This window comes from Schistocerca nitens, chromosome 3, assembly GCF_023898315.1.
Source record: "Schistocerca nitens isolate TAMUIC-IGC-003100 chromosome 3, iqSchNite1.1, whole genome shotgun sequence".
NCBI classification, from domain to species: domain Eukaryota; kingdom Metazoa; phylum Arthropoda; class Insecta; order Orthoptera; family Acrididae; genus Schistocerca; species Schistocerca nitens.
In genome coordinates this window covers 972,905,741-972,916,662 of record NC_064616.1, presented here as the reverse complement: position 1 = coordinate 972,916,662, position 10,922 = coordinate 972,905,741, and the positions used below count along the sequence as shown (strand labels likewise).

The following is a 10,922-nucleotide window of genomic DNA, read 5'->3' as shown; positions in this document are numbered from 1 at the left end:
TACTATAACTGATGAAAATGATAATTTAATTGACTTTAATGGTGCTACTGTAACAGTTGCTTTAGAAATATCTTAATAAATTTTTTTCTTAATAAATCAGTGATGGCTGAAGCAATCTTAGACGGCGTCATGAATAAAATTGAAAGTTATCAATTCTATTCGTTCCCTGTGAATGATAAAACTAAAAATAATTTAAATGTTACTAACAAAGATACAGAAATTGAAATAAATATTGGTGATGGTTGGCTTCATCCAAATCAGGCACAATTGTATATGAATTTTATTATTATTGGAAATCATGGAACAGATTATCCAACTTATGATGGACACTCAAACAAAAAATTAATTGATAATTATGTAAATAAATTGTTTGACTTTGTAACAATAAAAAAGGAAATAATATTTTATCTAGAATTGAACATCCTTTTATTTCTTCATCTGTTTTACTACATCTAACTTCATTTGCTACTGACAAAATAGGTTTAGCAGGACATATAATTAATACAGGAAAAATAAATACTAAAAGAAATGAAGTTCTTTATCCAATATCATTACTTTGTGCATTTTTTAAAGATTATAAATAAATTATGTGGGATGGAGATTTAACTGTTCATCTTCTGGTAATGTACTTCTACGTTGGCCTGATAAAAATGATCCTGGAATTGAAATAAAAGATACACTTCTTAAAGAAGGTAAAAATATTATAGAATCTATGGAAATTTGTGTACCTGTTGTTAAATATGGACCAAATTACGAACTTGAACAATGTGAAAATATTCTGAAAAATCCTAAAATTTCTATTTCATTTTATGAACTTCAAACAGAAGAAGTTGCTGGATTATCTGGTAAAAATAATTTTGAACTAGATATTACAAATTACTATAACTCTACTGAGACGGTGATAGCCGGAGTGTATATTATCAGAGCAGTATTCCAGTTACTCGTAGCCCACGATGCAACCTCGTCATAAAATCGCTGAATTTTGAAAGTGATTGACCGAAGGAACGTGGTATGAAACCGCTATCTGCAACCTCCTCACACCCCCTGGTCCTTCTGGATGGAAATCACAAGTGCTCACCCCAACACATGGAAACTGCTCAGATGCAGGAGGAGGTTAGGTTAGTGAACTTTACTTATTTTGTTTGGCAAACTGACATTAGGATCGGCCCTAATTACGTAATTAACCATAAAGATCGGGCCTAATTACACAACTATATGCACAGCGCTACACAAGGATGGTTTAAAATCGCAATACAGCTCAAAAGTGCCGATACATACAACTGTTGCCATCCTGCTGAGGAAAAATTTCATAATACCAGTCGAAAATAGTGACAGACACACTCAAACTCTACCCTTCACCTACAAGATGGCGGGAAAAAAGGCTAAGGAGTAAGGTACTATCTTTATTCATTTTGGCGGGAAATATGTTCAACTGACGAGATGCTGGTGTTGGACAGAGAGAAGTGTAATAAGTGCATTACCTGTAAGCACACAGCTGAGGACAGTGTCTATCGTTGTTTGATGTCAGAGTTCGCTACAGCATGTCTGTATCAATACATCACGAAAACAGATGGATAACAGCAGGTATTAAGAAATCCTCCCAAACACTTAAACACCTCAGTTCCTTGAAAAAGATTCGCAGTGATACAAAATTCTTAAATTTCTATCATATATACAAGAAGATCTATAGGAAGGAGGTGATTGCTGCAAAAAAGTCATTTAATGATAAAATAATACATAACGCAGAGAATAAAAGCAAAGCAGTCTGGGATGTTATAAAAAAGGAAACGGGGAAAGGCAAGCAAATGCTACTGCTAACGGAGGGGGAGAAGGTAATAAATGATCCACAACAGTTAGAAAAATATGTAAACGAGCATTTTTCAAGTATTGCATAGAAGCAACAGAAAAAATTCCCCAGAACAAATATAACACCCATAAATAATGTTGTACTAAATACAATGATGTTACTTCCAACCACAGAGAATGAAGTCAATAAAACTGTCCAAAAAATAAAAAGTCAGTAGGCTTACATGAAGTACCAATGTGTGTACTGAAACAATGCATAGGGATTATACAAGGCACCTTAACCAATATATGAATCCTTCACATCAGGGACATTTCCAGAGCACTTAAAACAGGCAAGAGTTGTACCTTTGCTTAAGAAAGGTAATGCAGAAAACATAGAAAATTACTGGCCTATTTCCTTGCTGTCACCATTCTCAAAACTAATAGAAACAATTATGAAAAACAGATTAATGAATTACATGAATAAATACAATCTTTTAAGCGAATCACAATTTGGTTTCCAAAGAGGCAAAAATATGGAGTCAGCCATAGTAGAATTCACAAAAGTCGTACTTGATGCTCTTGATAAAGATGAGTGCATCACAGGCATATTTTTGGATCTTTCTAAGGCCTTTGATACAGTCGACCACAAGATAATAAATTAGAAGCATTAGGAATCAGTGGGTTAGCTAATGTCTGGTTTCGATCATACCTGGCAGGTAGGGTACAAAGAGTAGAGATAACATATACTACAAATTGATCTAAACATTTAGTAAAACACTTATTAGAACCAAAAGACATTAATATAGGGGTTCCGCAAGGTAGCATATTAGGACCAATACTATTCCTGATATACATCAATGAATTTCCCAGTAGTGTTACTCATGGCGAAAAAATTCTCTTCGCTGATGACAGCAATATTATAGTCATGAGAAAACAAGAGAACTCCTTGCAGTGAAAGCAAATGAAACTCTCGAGGAAGTTTATGATTGGTTAATAAGCAATAAAGTGACATTGAACATAAAGAAAACTAATCCCATGAATTTCAGTTTGAAGGGGAAAAATGACAACGTTAAATTAAATGTAGATGGCACCTCTATAGACTGTGTAACAAATGCAAAATTTCTAAGAATGAATACTGATTCTCAATTGATGTGGTGTGAACACACAAAGGGACTTGCACACAAAATTTCATCAGCATGTTATGCCCTTAGTATCCTACCATCAGTGAGTAACATGCAGTGTCTTTTAGTTACATGTTATTCATATGTACACTCAATTTTTAGCTATTGCATTCTTTTTTAGGGAACAAATGCACAAAATATGAACACAATTTTCAAACTCCAGGACAGAGCCATAAGATTAATAACCAAAAATACTAGTAGAGCTCATAGTTAAGATCTGTTCAAAATACTGGGGATTTTAACTGCTCTATGTGAATACATTTACCAGTCAGTTGTACACATCAAAAATAACATTGGTAATTACTGAACAAACATGACCATGCAAATTACATTTACCACGAAAAAATAAACATAAAACTCAAAACAGCATTTTCTACCAAGGAATAAAACTGTACAATAAATTACCAAAATAGATTATAGAAATTGCAAAAACTCACTTATTTAAAAAGGCAGCTGAAAATTACCTGTTATGCAATACATTTTATACATTGAAGGATTACTTAGATTAAACAGAGTAGGGGTTTGATAAGAAAATGTTATACAAATAAATAATAATAATTATTATTATAAAACGTCCAACATTCCACATAACACCTACACTTTATGTTTTTTTCCTTCTTTTTTCCTTTCTGAAAATACTTACTCCCAAGTTACGCATAACACAATACTAACACCGCTTCCTCTTTCTGAGCTCAACATCTCACTCATTGTGGAGGGATGTGGACCTAGTTTTTCAGGATAGCAATTGGAAAGTTGCGGTGCAGAAAATGGCCCAGAAATCACTTGTGTGTGTGTGTGTGTGTGTGTGTGTGTGTGTGTGTGTGTGTGTGTGTGCGTGTGTGAAGTGTTATGAAACAACATGTGTATAGAGTGTGCAGTGACTGATATTGAGATATGTGTGAACAGTGTGGCATTATATTATTGAATAAGTTATTTGTGAAAAAAGTATTGTATACCATGATCAAATCTAATGATTGTCTCTAACTATAAGTCTGTAAATGAATGTGCATACGAATTAGCTTATTTTAAATTTGTCTGAACTTGTAAATACTTTGACATGTCCTACATTCTTGTAAAAAGAGATCTACCGACGAATAAAGCTACTACTACTACTACTACAGACGCATGCTCAAAAATCGCCCTGCAGCTCAGGTAATTGAAGCCAATACACGATACCACAACTGATGAAAAAATGCATCACAGCTCTAATTACACTTCGAAATTTTCGTGACAAAACCAGCACTCTTAATGAATGGATCATAACGCAACACACGCAGTGGCGAAAATGGTCGTCCCAAAAGGCTGCAGATGGGGTGATAGTTGAACGTGCTTTCTCCTTGATAATCGCTCACAATCTGCTGAAAATGGAGGCCCTCTTGCCTCCCATCATCCCTCCCCTGCCTCCCTCCATCCATCCATCCAACCATCCATCCATCCATCCATCCATACTCCTAAGGGGAGGACACAGGCTTTTTTCAATTGATCAACTGCTACAGCCAAGCAGCAGCTACCCACACGCAGCCTTACATGAAACTTCGTGGACACTGCCAGCCTTGAGGCGATGGTCTTCCACCAACACAAAAGTAGGTATAATAAAGTAAACAATAGGAGATAAAACGGATGACCCTCCCAATTTCAACTTGTTCATGTAAAGCATAGCGAGACAGCCGCCCCCAATGGTTAGGTAGTGCATCTGCATTTCTACCCATGCGAGCATGAGATCACTTCTCGTTTCATGTTCTAGAATTGCTTGTAAATGTAGTACAGCTGCCAACACCTAGCATAAATGCACTACTTTTCTGGTCGGAAAGCACAGTATAGCACTGTACTTAAATGCATCCAGTCTCCTCCAGTCACATATTCTGAAGTTACAGTGCATTTGCTCTGTTTTCTGCATGTCTGTGTCTGTGTCATGATTCACCTGGAGCTCCGGCATCAATAAAAACCGCCCGTTTCTTCTTCTTATTAACTGTCTGCTATTGCATCACAACAGTTTCATATCTAGTATTATACACCAGTAAGGGATGCTAACCTCCTGGATATGTTAGCACCTGGAGAAATCTTGAGCTCTTGGATGGATGCAGGAGAGGAATTACAGACTCGGCAAGCTGTATTCCTTCACGACACGTGGAATGTAGCGGACTACTTCTGGTCAGCTGCAGATGAAATCCGTACAGTGCTGCAGCGCAGTTTGGGCAAAGACAAACCAAGGAGATCTTTCAGTCTCTAACTTTAACTTAATAATGCGAGAATACCCTGTGACTCCCATATGCATAAAGAAAGACAGTAAATAACGCACTATGCCCGAAGTGCTAGAAATATGTGGATCACTGTCTAGTATACTTTGATGTATATGTTCGATAAATAACTATGATGGACGCACTACACTGTCATCTATCTACATTCGCCGTGGTACGTGCAATGTGGAGGAGGCGCGGTTTAGCGATGATACTGAAATTGGGAAGCATGCTGCCATGTCATTGGTTGCTGTTGAAATTATGGTAAAATTGCTAAAATTGTTCGCACTATCAACTGTGATGCTTATTATTACAGTACATTGGTAGCGTCCTTTCCATCCCATCCGTTCACCAGTACGCTATTGATTACCACATAATGATTGCCTAAGATTGCTTGTTTGAAATGGAGAAAGAGTCTTGGCGGAGGAACAACACCTTCTGGAAATGGCTAGCACCGAAACAATGATCGTGTGCATGACTAAAATACGAGGAATCAATCGAAATGGAACTCTGAGCCATCAGATATTCCATCACTGTGAAAGATAAGTTTAAATGCAGAGACCACCAATCACCTTCTGACAGCAGTTCGAAGACACTCCATAACGCCTCAAAACTCTTCCAGTTGCCGTATGTTGTGACCATATTTTCTTTAAAATCATCAATTGTGTGTGTGTGTGTTGTGGTAGCAGCAGCAACAACGTGATTTACACTGTGCGATTTCTATTTTTTCTGTGAGAGGTAATGGATCAAAATGTGTTAATGTCAGTTTAGGACCTGACACAGACCTTGCAGTCGTGCTGGAAAAAAATAAATGTATAGCACTGTACAAGTCATGTTACAGCAGAAAAACAAGTGTCCCAAACAACAAACGAAACGGACTTGCAACTGATAGTCTGTGGGATATTGTCCTCGTACAGTACAGGCAGTGAAACTTTACACTGGTCTGTGCATGCGACTTCGATCACTTGCTACCTACTACAATGGATCAATACCTGTATAATTAATAGGATCGCCGTATATGCTGATGCCGGCACACAGATGGTGTTTGTTTTCAATATATCGGATGAGAGAGATGTGGTAAAGAATCTTATCGAGTTCTCTATCGGATAAAGTTAGTGGAGCTTATATAGTTCGTAATTTTTCTCTGTTGGATGGTACAGAATGACGATGATAGGATGTTTGGGTGATAGACGTGAATGAACCCTGAGGGACACAGATTTGCTTCAGAATGCAGTAGCTATATGATGGTCGCAGAATGTGGTAGATATAGCTCTCTCTGACTTCTGATCAGTCAGTTACGACTTAAACTGGAGTGATCACATGTCCAAAGCTGCAGAGATGGCAGGGCACTCTAAGGAGCAGTTACAAGATCCACAGGGACTATCCAAAACCATGTTGGAATTTTACTGTAACAGATAGGTTCGAAAAAGGTGACTCGTTTCGAGATATGAGAGTTCCACGATTATGCTTCACTAGTAGCTGTAATCGTTAAAATACTTCTCCATAGGATGGAACGCAGCTATGTGGTTGAATGGAAAGACTTGATTACAGATCGAAGGCAGAATTTCTACTGGAAAGTATAACACAAGAGATCTGAAAAGCCAGTGCCCATTTCTTCCTCAATCAGCACACCATGTACTGTATTTTTTTACTTATTTATTTATTTATTGTTCCGTGGGACCAAATTAAGGAGAAGTCTCCATGGTCATGGAACAAGTCAATACATGAAATTATAACACGATATTAGAAACAGATAAAATGAAATATAAAAAACATATTCAGGTGACAAGTAAGTTTAAATAAAGAAAATCAACAACGTAACACTGGAATTTGCTTAATTTTTTAGATCTTCCAGGAGCTCTTCGACAGAATAGAAGGAGTGAGCCATGAGGAAACTCTTCAGTTTAGACTTAAAAGAGTTTGGGCTACTGCTAAGATTTTTGAGTTCTTGTGGTAGCTTATTGAAAATGGATACAGCAGAATACTGCACTCCTTTCTGCACAAGAGTCAAGGAAGTACATTCCACATGCAGATTGGATTTCTGCCTAGTATTAACTGAGTGAAAGCTGCTAACTCTTGGGAATAGGCTAATATTGCAAACAACAAACGACATTAAAGAAAATATATACTGTGAGGGCAATGTCAGAATTCCCAGACTATTGAATAGGGGTCGACAAGACGTTCTCGAACTTACACCACATATAACTCGAACAGCCCGTTTTTGAGCCAAAAATACCCTTTTTGAATCAGAAGAATAACCCCAAAAAATAATACCATACGACATAAGCGTATGAAAATATGCGAATTAGACTACTTTTCGTGTTGAAGTGTCACTTATTTCAGATACTGTTCTAGTGGTAAATAAAGCAGCATTTAGTTTCTGAACAAGATCCTGGACATGGGCTTTCCACAACAGCTTACTCTCTATCCGAACGCCTAGGAACTTGAACTGTTCCGTCTCGCTTATAACATGCCCATTCTGTCTGATCAAAATATCGGTTCTTGTTGAATTGTGAGTTAGAAACTGTAAAAACTGAGTCTTACTGTGATTTAACATCAAATTATTTCCCACAAGCCACAAACTTATTTCATGAACTACATTATTTGATACTGTTTCAGTATTACACACACGATCCTTCACTACCAAGCTGGTGTCATCAGCAAACAGAAATATTTTTGAATCACCTGTAATACTAGAAGGCATTTCATTTATATAAATAAGAAACAGCAGTGGCCCCAGCACCGACCCTTGGGGAACGCCCCACTTAACAGTGCCCCATTGGGACTGAACGTCACTACCACTCTCAATATTGCGGAGAATTACCTTCTGCTTTCTGTTCTTAAAGTAAGAGGCGAACCAATTGTAAGCTACTCTCCCTACTCCATAATGATCCAACTTCTGCAGTAATATTTTGTGGTCAACACAGTCAAAAGCGTTCGTTAAATCAAAGAAAACTCCTAGCGTTCGCAACCTTTTATTTAATCCATCCAAAACCTCACAGAGAAAAGAGAATATAGCAGTTTCAGTTGTTAAACCATTTCTAAAACCAAACTGAACACTTGACAGCAAATTATGTGAATTTAAATGCTCCAGTAATCTTGTATATACAACCTTCTCGATATCTTTAGCAAACACCGATGGCATAGAAATAGGTCTATAATTGTCAATATTATCCCTGTCTCCTGTATGTGATCATTCTCATCCCTTCCTCTACCCCAGTGGATATATCACAGAACCTCTGACGTGACATCCTGACAGAATGAGTTACAACTACTGTAGAAATATGTGGCGGCATGAGGGAGTTACAAATATCGGCTTCATACCACGTTCCTTAGCCGAATCACTGTCTAAATTCGGTGATTTTATTACGAACTTACATCGACAGCGATGTGTAAACGCCCTGTCAGTCTGTTAATACACACTCCAGTGATCACCATCTGTATTCAGTGTCACCGTATTTGTGTGAAAAAACCACTTCATTTGGAGGTAATGTCATACCTCGATTTATAAGGCTTGTATAGTTTTTAACATGGATATCGTTAGCGATACTTATGAGAACCTATAGAACCAGGATGTGATAGTAACATAGCCATTGCGGTCGTGTTTTTAACATCTGGCAGCTTGTGAGACGATTATGCAACTCTTTCTGAGGCACGGCGGTACCATTCGCAAGAAAAAGACTTATGAGACATGTCCATCCATCGCTGATTTTCGCTCAGTGTTGTTTCGTATTGAGTTATTGGTGAAGTATTATACTTAGTAGTAGGAGGATGCGTGATAGATTCGCCTTGAGAAGGAGGCTTATAAAGTATGTGTGTATTCTGACATGTGCAAAGAAAATGACTATGTCCCGACGTAAGGGAAGATATGGATTTGATGTGGAAAAACTGCGATAGCTATAAGAGGAATGGAAGTTTTTATTTTTGCACTGCTTATGGAGGAATAATACAGGAGCCCTCTCGTGAGGTTGATAGTCTGCTGGATTTGGTCTTCCTCCAGTACAGACGACAAAACTTTGCGCAGATCTGTGCAAACGACTTCAAGCTGGCCTCCAGCTCCAATGTAGCATTATATGTATATGTAATGTGCTCAGTGATAACATGCAGATGGTAATTGTTTATCCATATATCAGAAGAGAGAGACGCAGTAAATTCTTATAGGAGGCTCTGTTACAAAAATATGTAAAATGATTGTGTTTTTTCTGACATGTGAGCCAATGGCGTGAAAGATTGTATTCTCTAAAGTTATTTCACGTGTCTGAAATTTTTGTAATACACATTTGCATGACAGTTTATTTACAGACACTGATTTGAACGCGAGAGACGCTCTCAGTTCATGTAATTTGTCCACCAAGCTGAAAGAAGTTGCTTAACATAGATGTTTTTTCTTCGGAGTTTAAATTCTCGCTTTTTCTTTACCCCAATGACGGTTTTGATATAACGAGGACATTCTGCGGTGATCGGTAGTTTTTGAATCAAAATAGTGGAAGTTTTTTACACAGGGTGGACATGTCTCTCTTGATCATCTGTAATCGGCGGTGGTGCACTTTGCTGGATGTCGCCAAATAATGAGATGCGAATTCTACCCTGCAGTTGAATGTAAAAACTATACCGACTTTGCCCATAAAACTAAAAGTAAATGGACTGCGCCTATTTTCGTGGAAAGAGGACATTTATTATCGTCGTGATTGTGTTTATTCCTCTTTTAATAGATGCTTGATTATAGGAGACGTGTTGATGCTAAATACAAATGTTACTGCCCAGTGCTCAGAACGGCGTGGTGGCCAAGTTCCGTAAGAGGTCGCACCTGTCCCTTTAGACAAACAACCCACACTCGGGATAGCTTTCATTTATAAGGGTTTTGTTCTGAGATAGGTAGACGTCGCGCACTATTGTATGTGTAGCTTTTGTCGGCATCGATAACGCTGACACCCTGGTCACGTGCTTGGGGTGACGCATTTTACTGAGGACACTGTGGACCATCTGGACCGTTCTTTGGAATTTCGTTGTTGTTCCAGAGAGGTTTGGTCTTTCCGAAAAAATATGTTTAACACATTGCAAGAAAAAGTTGTGCTGACGTTAAATGAAAGTGTTTTCCATTCCAGAACGACAGGCCTATTGAAGACGTTGGGCTGCCCAAGTGCACTCGATAACCATTAGGGGCGGTTGTGTCACTGCATTTTACATGAACAAGTTGCACTTGGGACAGCCGTCCTTTTATCTCCTATGGTTTAGTTAACTATACCTGCTTTTGTGTTGGCGAAGGACCATCACCTCAAGGAGGGCAGTGTCAGTGAGGTTGTGGGGGATGGCAGAGTACGGGCAGCGGCCGCCAAGCTGTAGTAATTGACCATTTGAAAATGCTTGTGTCCTCTCTGTAGGTGGATGGATGGATGAAGGGAGGGAGGGGATGAGATACCAGTGGGTCGAACTGTTTGTTTTATACAATACTTGTAAACTGTGCAGAATAGAGATACTACCACATTCTTCTCCAGAATCAGCATCATTATGCAGTTAAACGTGTGATGTGCGGGAGACTCAGTTAGCTCGCCGTAGTTATTGAACGATATGAGGCTGGCATCTTTCAAAGGCTGGTCTTTAGCTACTAAGCAACGTACTGAAAAGAAGTTGGATTATTTTATACCAGTGACGGAGACGAAATCGTGTGTTTCCATTATCCGGGAGGGTTGAAATACTGGGATGAAAACATTGATGG

The 10,922-nt window shown here is 38.3% G+C and overlaps 1 long non-coding RNA gene across 1 annotated transcript in view; it reads right to left on the bottom strand.

Annotated features, from left to right (window-relative positions):
- Positions 1-502: 502 nt before the first annotated feature.
- The window catches only part of LOC126247994 (uncharacterized), an 82,807-nt gene continuing 72,387 nt past the window's right edge, over positions 503-10,922 (bottom strand). The window contains exon 4 of the long non-coding RNA XR_007545397.1: positions 503-656. This is a non-coding gene — a long non-coding RNA (uncharacterized LOC126247994). The remainder of the gene's footprint in view (positions 657-10,922) is intronic.